Source organism: Cervus elaphus, chromosome 9, assembly GCF_910594005.1.
Source record: "Cervus elaphus chromosome 9, mCerEla1.1, whole genome shotgun sequence".
Lineage (NCBI taxonomy): Eukaryota > Metazoa > Chordata > Mammalia > Artiodactyla > Cervidae > Cervus > Cervus elaphus.
In genome coordinates this window covers 98,361,412-98,377,620 of record NC_057823.1, presented here as the reverse complement: position 1 = coordinate 98,377,620, position 16,209 = coordinate 98,361,412, and the positions used below count along the sequence as shown (strand labels likewise).

At 35.5% G+C, this 16,209-nt stretch overlaps 1 long non-coding RNA gene across 1 annotated transcript; it reads left to right on the top strand.

Annotated features, from left to right (window-relative positions):
- Positions 1-9,530: 9,530 nt before the first annotated feature.
- Positions 9,531-13,299, top strand: LOC122700645. Its single transcript, XR_006342846.1, has 3 exons — positions 9,531-9,718; positions 11,732-11,736; positions 13,288-13,299. It is a non-coding gene; the product is annotated as an uncharacterized LOC122700645 (long non-coding RNA).
- The last annotated feature ends 2,910 nt before the right edge of the window (positions 13,300-16,209 follow it).

Here is a 16,209-nt window from a genome sequence, read left to right as displayed (position 1 = left end):
TGAAGTAACTAGCCTCCAACTAATAAAAATAAATGGAAAAAAAAAAGAAGAACAAAATTGGAGGACTTAAACTAACTCTTTGAAAGACTTATTATAAAGCTATATAATCAAGAAAATGTGATATTGGCATAAGGCTAGATATTTTGATAAACTGAACAGAATTGAGAATCCAGGGAAAAAAATGAGATACATTCTTTGGATATATAGGTGGGGAAAGTTGAATCTCGACCCCTGCCTCCCACCTTAATGTCAAAACTGATTTATACACCTGAACTTAAAATTAAAAAAATAAAGCCTTGAGAAGACAATACAGAAGAAGAGCTTGACTAGGTAAATATTTCTTGAATAGGTAATATTTCTTTTAAAAGCTTGAATGGTAAATATTTCTTAAGAGAGGATAAAAAAGCATTAACTATAAAACTTAAAGGATAATTATATATTGGACTTCTTCAAATTTATAATTTCTACTCATCAGAAGACCCTGTTATGAATCACAGATAGGGAACACTTTTGCAATATGTATATCTAAAAAAGGGTTCTTATTCTGAATATATGATGAAATCTCACAACTAAACAAACAGCCAATTTTAAATATGAGAAAAGACTAGGAGAAACAAGTATAACAGAAAATTAGAAATAGTCAACAAACATGTGAAAAACTTCTTAATAATATTAGTCATAAGGAAAATATTAATGAAAATCTTCATGAGATACCATTTCATACCATTCAGTTGCCTAAAATCGAAAAGACTGACAGAAATGCTGAACCCAACAACCTTCCCTCTGTTCCAATCCAGGCTGATCAGAATATTTTTGATTCATACAAGTAAAATTTTCTTATTGCTAATGACCCAATGAGATGAGACAGTTGCACATCAAGATATTTTAATAGCATATTACCTGAATATTTTTGATGAATGAGATTAAAAATGTAAGATATATGAACATTTGAGTTACTTATTGTACCAGTTTTGTTCCAATTTCATCTAGCTTCATCCTGCAATAAATATCTTGGGTTGAGACCTGAGAATCACGAATATGCAGATCCCTGTTACCAGGTTGAAAAAGAGTGTGTGGAATCATCCAAACAGCAGGAGACAACTTGAAAGGGGACATGATTAGGGCAAATCAATGGTTTCCAGAAAATCTCTCAGCAGTCTTTTTTTTGGAAGAGTTTTCATCTACCAAGATGAACTTATTTCATGGAAAGTAAAATAGACTCCTCTTCTTTCAAATAATCCTGACCAGCCCCTTATCTCTCAAAGGAAGGTATGAAGAACATAATTCACTAAAGGAGAATCCCAGTTAAGTTCAAAAACTTAGGTCACTGTCTGTTACAACCCCCACGATGCTTAAAAGCATCTGCTATACAGAGACATCTCTACTGGAGTTTCCACGTGGAAAGACATCGAAAAACTCAGCAGGAACACGTATGCAATATTGAAGCTATAATCACAATGCATAAAGATCTGTAGATGAACTAACAACTTGTAGTTTATCTAAAAGCATGTCATAACAAGGTGCCCCTAGTGAAGGTTGGAGGCAAAACTGCAGAGTCTAGGAATATTCTCTGATTTAATTGATGGGAAGTTTACCTTTTCCTGAAACAGTGCAATTATTTCTAAGGATCGGGGCTTCCCTGAAAGCTCAGATGGTAAAGAATCTGCCTGCAATGCAGGAGACCCTGATTTGATTCCTGGGTTGGGAAGATCTGCTGGAAAAGAGATAGGCTACCCACTCTAGTATTCTGGGGCTTCCCTGGTGGCTCAGCTGGTAAAGAATCTGCCTGCAGTGAGGGAGACCTGGGTTTGATCCCTGGGTTGGAAAGATCCCCTGGAGAAGGGAATGGCTATACACTCCAGTATTCTGGCCTGGAGAATTCCATGGATTATAGGGTCCCAAAGAGTTGTACAGGACTGACTGACTTTCACTTTAGAATTTTTAAAATATTAAAATACAATTTTTTAAATATTTTTAAAATTGTAAAAAGCGTAGCATCAAAGCAAGCCTATGTATATCTGTGTTTAGGAGGGAATGCCTGATAAAGGGTAACAGGGCTTAAATGGGACAGTGATTATAATTGATTGCAGTTAAAATTTCTTCTGCAATTTTTTAAAAAAATATATATACATCTTTGAAGATTCCCATGTAAATGAGAAATCTTAATGAAACATCATCAAGCTCAACTTCCTTCCACAGATTATATTAACTTTTTCTGACTTTCTTTTGTTGAATGCTTAATATATCACTTCTTGCTTCAAGCAAAAAGAAAATCTTGAAAGAAACAGAGGAATATAAAGCACGGGTAGTTCCTTAAGGCCTTTATTCATCTTCTAAAAATAAGCTAAAAGGAGCATACACAAATAAATGTCATGCTAAGATAAGTGGGAATATATTTAAAACCTGGCAAATAAATTAAGTATACTTGAGATCAGGCCTTTATTTTTGCTTTGAATTAACCAAAACAACATATGTTTAATGATGAGTAAACAACAGATTGCATTACATTTCCAAGAAATGAATTTTTCTGCAAAACTGAAATCTCATGTCTCCTAATTACCAGCAATAATTATGCTTTAGGTAAACCTCATAAATTGTGATGTTAATGTTGAATTAAAAGGTAACTCTTATTTATGTATTTGCAAGTCATTGAAAAGAAAATATTTATCTTTTCTTGGATCATGTAAATATTTATTGGTTTTAAAGATCTCTTTCCCAAATAAACATTAAATAAATACTTTCTATTTGAGTGGCACTAATGCATATTGAAATTCTGCTAACATAAATTGCACACATACAAAATGGCAGACATGATTGCCAAAATGTTTTAATATACATATTAGTAAAATGATTTTATATGCTTTATTTATTTGTTTTAGCAATTGTCACATCTTAAGACTATGGCACAATGGGAGTTTTACTAATGGAGGTTACATTGCATACCCTTTAGGATGATGAGAAAAATCTAATGTAGTGCACAGATTTAGGTCCTTGGTAAGTGTATTCCAGGCTCTCTTTTAGGTTTCTACTCCTCCACAGTAAGGAGTTTGACATACCTTAATTGCTCACCAAGATGGGATGCTCCTCTTTCCATAATTTACAGTTGTCACTAGATAGTGCTCAAGCTGAGGACCAGATTTTGTATCTCCTCTTACATCTGAATGGGGCTATGTGAATACTCCTCTAATCACAGATGAGATGCGTAACTGAGAGAAAAATGGTTAAGAAGCAGATACACCTTCCTCCACCTCTTTTCCCCCAAGGCCACCTGGATTGAGAAATCCAGTACCTAACAGATCCAAAGTTAGAGATTATTTGTTCTTGTATCTTCAAGTAGAATAAAGTCTCTAATAAAATACAAACAAGTGTGTTGATCTATTACCTGAGGGGCATTTTTTTAAAAAATTCTAAGTCAATGAAAAATGATATCTGTGACACCATTCAAACTAAAATGTGATTAGTTAACCAGACTAGATTTATTCTAAAGTTTATTTCTCACTCAAAAAGAAATAAAACTAATTTAATGGCTTATCTTATCGATTTCCAGTGGTTTACTTATGTAATCATTTTGAAGAGAATTTACTTTTTAAAAAAATTTACTATTGAAGTACACAAGATTCAACAAGAGGACCCATTGTTTTCAGAAACTATTTGCTTTTCTCACATATAAAAAACTTCTGTTTTTATATATAACAACAGATATGTACATATTCTATGGCCAATGACAAGCAGTTTATAAACATTTTCTTACTAAATTCCTAAAGCAATGTTATCAATAGGCACTTATTCTACACACATTTTGTTGACAAATGAACTGAAGCTCAGGGTTTAAGAAAGTAGCTCATGGACGTACCTAGTAGGTGGTAGAGCTGAGATTTGAATACAAATCTGTATTATTTCCTGTATTTTCCATTGCTGTTATAACAAACAGCCACAATTTTAGTGGCACTTAAAACAACAAACATTTATGTTACATTTCTCTAAGTTCGAGGCCCTGTGTGGGTCTCACTGGTCTAAAATGGTTGTGTTGGCCGGGCTGTACTCCTGTCTGAAGACTCTAGGGGAGAACCGGTTTCCTTGCCTTTTTCAGCTTCTAGAAGCTGCCCACCTCCCTTGGCTCATGCCTCTTTCTCTAGCTTCAGAGCCAACAACACTGCATTTCCGATTTTTCCTCCATAGTCACATCTCCCTCTCACCCCACTATTCTCTTCCCCTCCACCTGTGATTGCATTGGGCTCACCTGGATAACCCAGGGCATTCTCCTTGTTTTAGTGCCAGTTGATTGGCAGCCTTAATTCCATCTGCCACCTAAATTCCCCTTTGCCAGATAAAGTAATCCTAGGTTCCTGGGATTAGGACGTAGACATCTTTGTGGGGAGCCAGAACAATATTCTGCCTACCAACTTTCTCAAACCAAACTCTTAACCACAATACAGAGTGCTTCATGACCTCACTCACATGTGGTAATGTTGACACTTACAAAATGATCCCAAGGAATTTTCAAGATGGTAGAAAACATGTCACTTCCTGATGCTAAGTTATTTTCTGAAAAGTTTTAGCCGTGGTTAGCAGGTCTCTTCTGTTGGAAATCTTATTTCACAAAGAAAATACTTTTTTTTCCCCTCTTGATGTGTATAAAAAAACAGGAGGAAAAGATGCACATGTAGTCATCCACAGCAGGTAAATTATAGTGCAATTTTCAGCATCAATAAAGTGTTATTTCTACTGAAAGAATAGTTAGGGCTTCATTTTTCTCATGTTCGTTTCTAGAGTATTCACGTAGGCACTCTCATACCAAGTAGTTCAAGTAAATATAAACATAACCAGTAGGCAGAGCTGTATAAATAAAAACAAAACAAAAATCCATATTATAGAAAGATGTTCACAAAGGGAGTATAAGTTTTTATGGAGCTTCCATGTGAGAGTAGGGGGATGAGTTTTGTGAAAATATAGCATGCTATCAAAAAAGAATCAAAATGTCTTAATAAAAGAAAATATAATTTAAGCAGCTCTGCTTTAATTTTACATTAACTCTAAATGCAAAAAGATTTTAGGTCTTAAAAAGCAAATTGTCAAATGAAGCATAATAGAAGGCTGAGAACTGAATATTCAGAAATCATTCAGCCAATTCAAATTTCTAAGTGTTATACGTATGCTTATTGTACATTCTCAGTGATTGCTGTTCATACATTTAAGTATTCTCCAAATATGTTGGGACTTCCCTGATAGCTCAGACAGTAAAGCGTCTATCTACAATGCGGGAGACCTGGGTTCGATTCCCATGTCGGGAAGATTCCCTGGAGAAGGAAATGGCAACTCACTCCACAAATACGTTGAATTCAGGGAGGTGCAATAATTAGCTTGCAAAATCACAAATAAACTTGAAACCAGTTCTCTGGTCATGTGGTAAAGGAGAACCAGAAATGTAAACAGGCACACTTAGATGAACAAGCATACTTGTGTGACCTTGAACCACTGCATAACTTCTCTGACCTCTGTTTTCTATGTGCAAATGCAGGGGTTTGGACTTCAGTCATTTTCAAACATGTGCATGCCTCAGAATCACCACAAAGCTCATCAGAAACCAGATTGCTTGTCCTCAGCCCCCCAGTTTCTAACTCAGCCAGTTTGGAGCAGGACTCAAAAATTAATATTTGAGACAAGTTCTCAGATAATGCCAATGCTGCATGCCTATGGCCACACTGAGAATCATCAAATAAAATAATAGTTCTTTTAACCATTAGGAAAGGGTATCAGTTACTCCATATGCATTCTTTTCCCTTGTCCTTCTTTCCCATCTTTCCTTTTCTAAGTGATTCTTATTGTTTCATACTCTAAGAATTAGTAAGTTACATGATCATTTCAACCCAGTAATTCTTTACATCTGTGCCCATACTGAAATCATACATAGAAACTATTTTTGAAAGAAAGAAAATAAGAGATAAATTTTATTTTCACTGAGTTGTTACCCTGTAACTTGAATTATGACAGATGCTATGCAAGGTAGGGGAAAAGTATAAGAATGATAAAGATCCTGCTGTTAAAAAATTAATATATAACTGAAGACCATAAGAAGAAGAAATGTGAGGGTTGATGGAAAGGAATGGAAAAAGACAGACCTTAGAATAACTGAGAAATATTGTTCATTTTCTTTAAGAAATAAACTGTGTGACATGCAAAGTTTATTTCCTGGACTCTGGAAGTTCCAAACTGAGGCTGTAAGCCAGCTGAATGGAACATACAAAGCATTTTAGAAAGAAATTGCACTGTACAAATGGTCGTGAGCATCAAGATAAGAACATTGCAAATGACACACAGAATCCCTGCAAAGACTCCTCCTGGTTTCTAAAGACGTGGTCTCTATGGCAGCTCCCTGACAATGGTGCTTCTGTAGCGAACTAGCCTTGTGAGGAGAGTCTCCATGGAGCAGATAATTGTCCGCAGAGTCCCCAGAATTTGTGGCTGCCTTGTAGTTTGCAAAGCATCTGGCATTATGGAGAGAATCAATGATCCTGAACTTCTGTAGCTTGTAAGGATCAAAAATATAAAAATGTGCTTCCAGTTAACGAGTCAAGTATGAGAGAAGATATTTTCGAAAGGCAGAAGTCTTGACTTTTCATTCTATGAAGACAAAGAGAAATAATGACAGTGTTTTAAACAAGATGAACTCCATGCGATAACACAGCCCTAATGAATTTTACACGGAAGACTTCAGTAGAATTCTTAAGATTGCCATGGCAGCTTCTCATTAGGGCCTTTCTGTGGTTACCAAGGAATTCCAGTAACAGATCGAAAGCAGGACAAGGCAAATGAAAGCATGTGAACTTCTTCATTTTTAAATTACAAGTTTGGACATTTTATTTGGGTGGGGCCTAGAAATAAAGGACTATGTTGCATATGTCAGGCAGTTTGCCAGGTACTTAAAGACCACTGCACATTCTCTATGATGTCCCCAAACACATCCACATCCCTACCTACAAAAACACGTGCACGCTCTGTCATGTCCAACTCTATGCAACCCTATAGACTGTCACCCACAAGGCTCCTCTGTCCATGGGATTCTCTAGGCAAGAATACTGGAGCGGCTTGTCATTTCCTACTCAAGGGGATTTTCCTGACCCAGGGATGGAACCCGCCCCCGTCTCCCGCATTGGCAGGCGGAGTCACCTAAGAAACCCCCTACCTACCAAAACTATGAGAGAAACACCGCGCTTCTTGAATTTACAATTCTTTGAATAAAATAGGGTTAAATATCCATAGAAGAAAAAAGGAAGATTTGTAGAAAATACGACAGCAGTTCACAAAAACTATCTTTCTTAATTATCTGTAACTATCTAAGAATTATCTAAAGTGTAAATAATAAATGTGACACTTACAATAACATGACAAAAGAGAACTTGAGGAAGTGGAATGATAGGAAATAAACATCCAAGGGCTTAACTTAGATCAGAATAGAGAGAGACACAGTCTTATTTCCTTTCTTCCAGTAACCTTCTAATAAAAGATTTGTGAATGGAGCACACCATGAAAGTTGACTTAAATACTGCTATGAAAAAGATTTAATGCACCTAGTAAAATGTGTAATCATAGAGTAGTATAATATTAATACTTTATTTCAGTGGTCAACTTCTCTCGGGATTCCTTTCAAAATTTCCCTCACTTATTTCTGTAATCTAACAAGGATCAGACCCATACAGAGGAAAATTACTCAGGTGTTCCACTGGTCACCTTACTGATGTCTACAACCTACTTGAGTGGCATCTCTCTATCAACAAGGTCAGTGTCAACTTGCTGATACTGTTCTCTGAGAAAATGCCCCTTCCTCACTAGTGACACCACCCTCAGCTGTATGCATGTGTACTGCATACACGAGGGGCATCTGGAGCTAGCAATAAATTGTCTCACTCTTTAAAAATCAATATAATATTACAGGGTTCTGATAGAATTAAAGTGTCCATGGGAAGTGGGGCTTTACTTTACTAACAAAATACAATAGAGGTTATAGTTAGTTCTTCTTTCCTCCCTAAGTCATCCTCTACATGGAAAAGCCTATGATAGTTAATCAAAACAATTGTGTCAGTGCAGAGACCACACGGTTCTCTTGAAGAAGAGGTAAAAGTTGTGGTAAAGAAGAATAATTCTGCCCCTCCTCCAAGAAGGTCTGTCTCCTAATCCCAGGAAACTAGGCATATGTTAAATTGCCTGGCAAAGGAGAATTTAGCTGGCAGATTGAATTAAGGCTGGAAAACAGCTGGCACTAAAATTGAGAAATTACCCTGGATTGTCCAGGGAAGCCCAATTCAATCAAAAAGTTTCTTAAAACTGGAAGAGAAACACAGAACAGTGGAGTGAGAGGGACTCGTGACTGTGGAGGAAAAATCACCAGGCTGATCTGCGTGTCCTGAATCTTATAGGTTGTTTCATATAAACATTTCTGTCTGCTATGGTTAGAACCACTCTCATAGGAATTAGGCACTGTCTTTGGAGCTCGTGTAAGAGCAGAAGTCAGCATATTTCCATCTTCTTATCCCTCCCAACTATTCATGAATCACAGCCTTGTCATGGCAAAGGGGTTTGTGTAACTCAGTGAAGCTATGAGCCAAGGCATACAGGGCCACCAAAGATGGACAGATCATGGTGAAGAGTTCTGACAAAACATGGTCCACTGAAGAAGGAAATGGCAACCCACTCCAGTATTCTTGCCTGGAGAATCCCAGAGACAGGATGTAAAGAAAAATTATGACGCAGGAAGATGAGCTCTCTAGGTCGAAAGGTGTCCAGTACACTACTAGGGAAGAGCAGAGAGTAATTACTAATAATTTCCAGAAAGATTAAAGCAGATGGGCCAAAGCAGGAACTTCTTTCTGTGCACTCAGCTGTGGATGTATCTGGTAGTGAAAGTGAAGTCTGATGCGGTAAAGAACAATATTGCATAGGAACCTGGAATGTTAGGTCCATGAATCAAGGTAAACTGGATGTGGTTAAGCAGGAGATGGCAAAATTGAGCACTGTTATCTTAGGAATCAGTGAACTAAAATGGATGGGAATGGGCAAGTTTAATTCAGATGACCATTATGTCAACTACTGTGGGCAAGAATCCCTTAGAAGAAATGGAGTACTCCACACAGTCAACAAAAAAGTCCAACATGCAATACTTAGGTGCAATCTCAAAAATGATAGAACAATCTCAGTTCATTTCCAAGGCAAACCATTCAGCATCATGGTAATTCAAGTCTACACCCCAACCACCAATGCCAAAGCAGTTGAAGCTGACTGGAAGTTTAAATTGAAGACCTATAAGACTTTCTAGAACTAAGACCCCCCCCCAAAGATGTCCTTTTCATCATCAGGGACTGGAATGTAAAAGTAGAAAGTTAAGAGATACCTGGAGCAACACGCAACTTTGGCCTTGGAGTACAAAATGAAGGTGGGCAAAGGATTACTGAGTTTTGTCAAAGTAACATGCTGGTCATAGCAAACACCCTCTTCCAGCAATACAACTCTACACATGGACATCACCAGATGGTCAATACTGAAATCAGATTGATTATATTCTCTGCAGCCTACGATGGAGAAGCTCTATACAGTCAGCAAAAACGAGATCTGGAGCTGATTATGGCTCAGAACATGAGCACCTTACTGCAAAATTCCACTTAAATTGAAGAAAGAGGGGAAAATCATTAGGCCATTCAGGTATGATCTAAATCAAATCCCTTGTGTCATAGTAGGTCATACACAGCGAAGGTGATGAATTAGGGATTAGATCTGGTAGAGACAGAGTGTCTGAAGAACTATGAACGGAGGCCCACAACATTGTACAGTAGATAATGACAAAAATCAGCCCAAAGCAAACGAAATGAAAGAAGGCAAAGTGTTTGCCTGAGGAGGCTTTACAAATAGCTAAGGAAAGAAGAGAAGCCAGAGAATAGTAAGGAGAGATGAGAAGGCATTCTTAAATGAACAGGGCAAAGAAATAGAGGAAAACAGTAGAAAGGGAAAGAGTAGAGATCTCTTCAAGAAAAGTGGAGATATCAAGGGAACATTGCATGAAAAGAGGGCCAAGATAAAGGACAGAAATGGTAAAGACCTAACAAATGCAGAAGAGATTAAGAGGTGGCAAGAATACACAGAGAGCTATACAAAAAAGGTCTTAATAAACTAGAGGATCATGATGGTGTGGTCACTCACCTAGAGCCAGACATCCCGCAGTGTGAAATCACCTGGGGTGTAGGAAACATTACTATGGACAAAGCTACTGGAGGTGATGGAATTCCAGCTGAGCTATTTAAAATCCTAAAAGACGATGCTGTGAAAGTGCTTCACTCAATGTGTCAGCAAATTTGGAAAATGCAGCAGTGGCCACAGAACTGGAGAAGGTTAACTTCATTCCACTCCCAAAGAAGGGCAATGCCAAAAAATGTTCAAATTACTGTATAATTGTGTTCATTTCACATGCTAGCAAGGTTATGCTCAAAATCACTCAAGCTAGGCTTTAGCAGTCTGTGAACCAAGAACTTCCAGATGTACAAGCTGGGCTTCAAAGATGTACAGGAGCCAGAGATCAAATTGTCAACATCTGTTGGATTGTGGAGATAGCAAGGGAATTCCAGAAAAACACATCTACTTTGGCTTCATTGACTACGCTAAAACCTTTGACTGTGTGGATCACAATAAACTGAAACATTCTTAAAGAACTGGGAATACCAGACCACCTTACCTTTCTGCTGAGGAGGATTGAAGGCAAAAGGAGAAGGGGGCATCAGAGGATGAGATGGTTAGATAGCATCACCAACTCAATGGAAATGAATCTGATCAAACTCCAGGTGATAATGGAGGACAGAGGAGCCTGACATGCTTCAGTCCATGGGGTGGCAAGGAGCTGTACAAGACTTAGCAACTGAACAACAATAACAAACCCTTCCCAAAGAACCCAGAGGCAATGAAGTTCCTCAGCCACCACCACTATGCATATCAATGCATTCACAGAACCCTTTAGGAGTTCGAATCCTAATTAAGGCTCAGTTTGGTAAACAACTCAGTATTCTCTTTTTAACTTACTAGTTTGTTTTTGGTTTTTTTTTTTAGTTTCTTTCCTTTCTATCATGGATAATGTTTTGTTTTTACGTAAGACTGTATGAAGATCTCAACTCGCAGTTGTGCTAACTTCATTATTCTTCAATTTATCCTCTTTTCTTTCTAAGGATCCTCCTAATAACCCTAACATATTGCAAACCTAGACACTCATTGCTAACACAGCACACCTTAAGGTGAGAGATCAGATTGTTGGAAATAGTATTTTTCTCTTTTTTTGAGGGTTAAAGAGGAAGGGACAAGGTCTCTAAAAACCAAAACAAGTGGAACACACTTGATTGTCTTATGGAAAAGAAAATTAAGTGGTCTAGACAGAAAAAAAAAAGAAAAGCAATAAAACTCTATATCCACTATTCAATGGCTTAACAAAGGTAAGGTGAGTTTGAATACAAAGATAAAGGAGAATGACTTCTTTTAAATTGTAACTAAAGTATTAAGCAGACTTTACTTGACATTGAGAATGTGACAAACATTACAGATTACCAAGAAACATAACAGCAATGTCAAAAATGTGACTTTCTTGTTTCAATATAAATAAAATAATGTAAATAATATATATTAAAGTTAAACATAATTTAATTCATATAAATTTCTCAATTACAACTGTATAGGAAGTTATTATACATAAAAACAAAATTAGGATTAGTGGTTTAGTTCTGACAGTTATAGAAATGGAAGATTTTTAAAATATACTGTATTGAGATAGTACTATGTAGACTATTTAGTGAGATATATTATTACAGAGTTTTTATCATTTTAGGATTTTCCTTTAATAATCAAAATCCAAGCAGTTTTTCAACTATTAAAAATATGCCAGTATGAGTTGAGATAATATTGCTTTTTATCATATTATTTAAATAAAACTAGATGCCTTGCAAAAGTTGCCATACTTTGCCAAATCACAAATGGAAATAAATATGCTAATTTCCCAAATTATAACACATACAGTCCAGACTATTTAATGACTACTAGGTTAAATTCACAGATATATCTCCTGATGGACACATGCAGTAGCTTGATAATGTGAGGTACTTAACTCAGAGAAAAAAATGCATCCACAGGGAAAGAAGTGACCAAAGGTATCTTTACTTTTTTTAAAGGTGGTTTAAAGGGCCTTCAATCTCTCCAAATCTTGCTGTGAACTTGGATGGGAAGGCAGTTCATAGTACAATAATTAAAAAATCAGAAACCAGTTAGCTTGATAAATGAAAATGAAAGAAATCATTCAGTAGAAATTACTTCTTCAATTGGATTCAGAATAGGCAGCCTGGCAAAATAAATGAGGCCATTAACAATAAGAAGCTATAAGATCAAGTAGATAAATGTGAAAGGATAGCTAGATGAACTTCTGAGCCAGAGAAAATTATCTGCTGTGGAAATCCTAACTGTGACGCGTGTGACACCAACACGCACACACACACACACACACACACACACAAACACGGCTATAGTTTAAGGCCACTATTATTCTGTGTATTCTTATACACTTATCTCCCCAGATCATCTAGCTTTTCCTGCTCTGTAACTAAAACGAACTAACCTGGACACTTTAAAATTTGATTGGTGTTTTTGATTGTCCATAATCTTGTTTTTTAAAAATAGGTAAAAATATTAAAAATGCTTCTGTAATATTTGAATAGTTGAGTTTAGAATTCCTAATTACTTGGTATATGGAAGTGTGTGTGTGTGTGTATATATACATATACACATATATATATGTATGTATGTGTGTATGTATGCTCGACTTCAGGAAGTTATTTTACTGCTTTGGCTATCAATTCCCCATCAATAAAATAAGATATTATGTGCATCCTTAACTGAAAGGTATTTATGGGCCAACATACTAAAACTGATAAGATGTACCAAGAGCTCTGGAAGACAGCATGTGTAACTATGAAATATTCAGTATAATGTCAGGCATCTGAAGTTTTACTTTTAGCAGTTGTTGACAAGAAACATCAATCAGGAAGACTTTCATTTTATTGCCTTTTTAATCCTTTATCTTTTATGAAAAGTTGAAAAAGTATGTTAAAATAAATCAAACCTAATTTAATTCTAAACATCTTTTTTAACATCTGAAAGTGACATTTTCAGTGATTTTAATTTTCTTGCTAGTATAGGTCATGGGGGCCAGGAACTCACAGTCTTATGTATTTCATTCCACACAGATATTGTTAGGAAGTGACAAAACATGAGCACAATGGAGGTCTTATTATAGTATTTCTAGAAACGTTTTCCCAATTAATCCTCCCGATACCCTTTGAGATGGATATTCCCACCATAAATAAAATACAGATACTGTAAGGAAGTGATAAAACATGAGCACAGCAACACTATAGGCCCAGCATGGCATAACCATGCTCTGTGAAAGGCACTAGCCCAGGACAGACATATTAGTTCATCAAAATAGCAGTCCACTTCTTCCCGCTATCTCCTTAGATCACATGTCAGAAACTACTAGCACACAGGCTGCAGCTAGACAACACCTGTGATTTGGTCCACCAAACTGTCATAAAAATTTTTGTATTTGTTGCAAACTTTGAATAATATGAATATTTCAAATACATGTCTGAATTTATGTTTCTTTATTTTTTGTCATAAGAAGAATGAGAAGTAGGAGAAAGAGGAAGCATTCTTATGCATTTGAAAAAACAAATTCTATCTTTAAATGAGCAAGAATGATCTAAGGCTGTTTATCAGCTGCTGTTTATTATGAGGCTTTGCTTTTGTTCTCTTTGTTGTCTTTCTTTCACGCACTGAGAATCACTTACAGTTATCTGCCTGACCCAGGCGCACTGGTGCTTGTAACTCCCATATTAAAATCATTATGTAGAGATTAATGGATAGACTAAAAACAAAAAAATTAGAGCCAATTTTGATTAATTTACCTGTACTTTATAATCTTCAGTTTCCTTATCTATAAAAATGTGGTAATATCCATCTCAAAGGGTATGGTGAGAATTGGAAAAAAATGTATCTGGAAACAATGTAGCAAAACCTCAAGAGATACTTACTAATAATAATTCTTACTAAGTTATAAGGATATCAACTGAAGCAAATGGCTTCACTGATTCTAGGGTTAGATATCATTTCATAAACCACGCCAATAAATCAAGATATATTTAAACATATTACAAAAGAGCAAGCTAAATAGGAATCCAAGCTAGTTACGCAAAATAAACATTATTAAATGACATTATTTGGTAATCTGGCAAACAACAATATTTTATTTTTAAAATTATATTTAAAATTATATTTCATTTTAGTAAGTCAAGATAATATTAGGAAAAAAGGCCTACAATATCCAATATTTTTAAGAACTACAATAATGTCTTCCTAAATCTACCTATTCTCTTTCTTTCCTCTATACCAACATCTTTCATACCAGAAACATGAACAACAGCTTAGCAATTATTGAAAGCTTAACCTCTGGAAAAGGTAAAGAATACTTTGGAATGAGACAGTCACTTTGAGATAACCTAGTAAAATTGAATCTGAGGAAACAGATTCAAAACGCAAAAGTAAATGATCTGAGATAGAAAAAATTATTAATAAAAAATCAGATATTTTAATCTGGAAATCCTAAATTCCAGTTATTTGTTTTCCAAACATAATATATTCATCCCACTCATGTTTAGTTATAAATGTATATGTGAATCTTTAAGATTTAACCATATTGAACGTCATTCTTACCAGTAAAATTCAAATATATACAAGTATTCTAAAGAGCATAACAATGAAATTAAGTCACTTATTCCAGCAATCATTGCAGATTTAAAGGAATAAAAAAGACTAAGAGGAAGTAAGTGGAGAATATCACCACAAGAGCCAAAGCCTTTTTTTTTCCTTCAATTTTGCCCTTCTAGTTTCTACATTAAGACTTACTTTAAAATGAACTCATTTGAGAGCACTGCATAGAAAAAAAAAAGATAAAAATATAAACTTCAAACTAAAAAATATATTTTAAACATACATACAAAATATTTGATAAAAATATATATTCAAGTTAAACAAAAACTTAAAAACAATAAGAAAACAAATAACCCAATCATAAAATGTTCAAAAGATCTATATAGACACTTCACTCAAGAAGATATACAGATGTCAAATAAACATAAACATTTTCTCAGCGTCATATTTCATTACAGAAATGCAAATGAAAACCACAGCGTGATACTACTACACATCTATAATAACAAGTGAAAATAAAAAAGTGATGCTACAATTTGCCAAAGGATATATAGAGCAACTGGAACCCTTGTTTGTTTGCTGGTTTGGCAGACTGTTCAGAAAGTGCGCATTGTTTGCCATGTGGGCCAGGAACCCTACTTCTAAGTATTTACCTAATATATGTGAAAATCTATTTGCAGGCAGAAACCTACATACCTATGTTTATATAAACTTTATCCATAATCTCCCCAAAGTGGAAGCAATAAGGGTGTTCTTGAACAAGTGAATTGATACGCAAACTCTAACACATACCCATACAACAGAATACCATTCACCTTCAATAAACTATCAACTACCAAACCAGGCAGAGACAAAGATAAAGAATAAATTCTTATTTCTAAGTGAAAGAAGCCAGTCTGAAAGGCTACTATACTATTCCACTTATATAGCTTTATGGAAAAAGCAGAACTACAAAGACAATAAGTATAGCACTGCTTGTTAGGGGGTGTTAGGAGGAGGAAGAATTGAATAGATGAATAGAAAAATATGTAATGTAATGAAATTATTTTCTGTGATATAGTAACAGTGGGTACATGGAGTTATACATTTGTCAAAAACCACAGAACTTTTCAGGACAAAAACAAAAATTAATGCATGAGAATTAAAAGGAAAAAAAAAAAAAGTCTTTTAGGAGGTTTGGAGGACCTAGCATAGAATGCAAACTATAACCAATAAAATCTAACTGTACCACAAATACATGAAACAATCTCACTCAAAGAGTGGGGGGAAAGTCCTTGATATAAATCTTTTAGAAAATAAGTGGAGATTGAGAATAAAGGCAAAGAGAACCACATGTAAGCATTGTGTTATAATTGATAATTCTCTTTAATGCGATTATTATTGCAGTTCAGTCACTAAGTCATACCCTACTCTGTGTGACCCCATGGA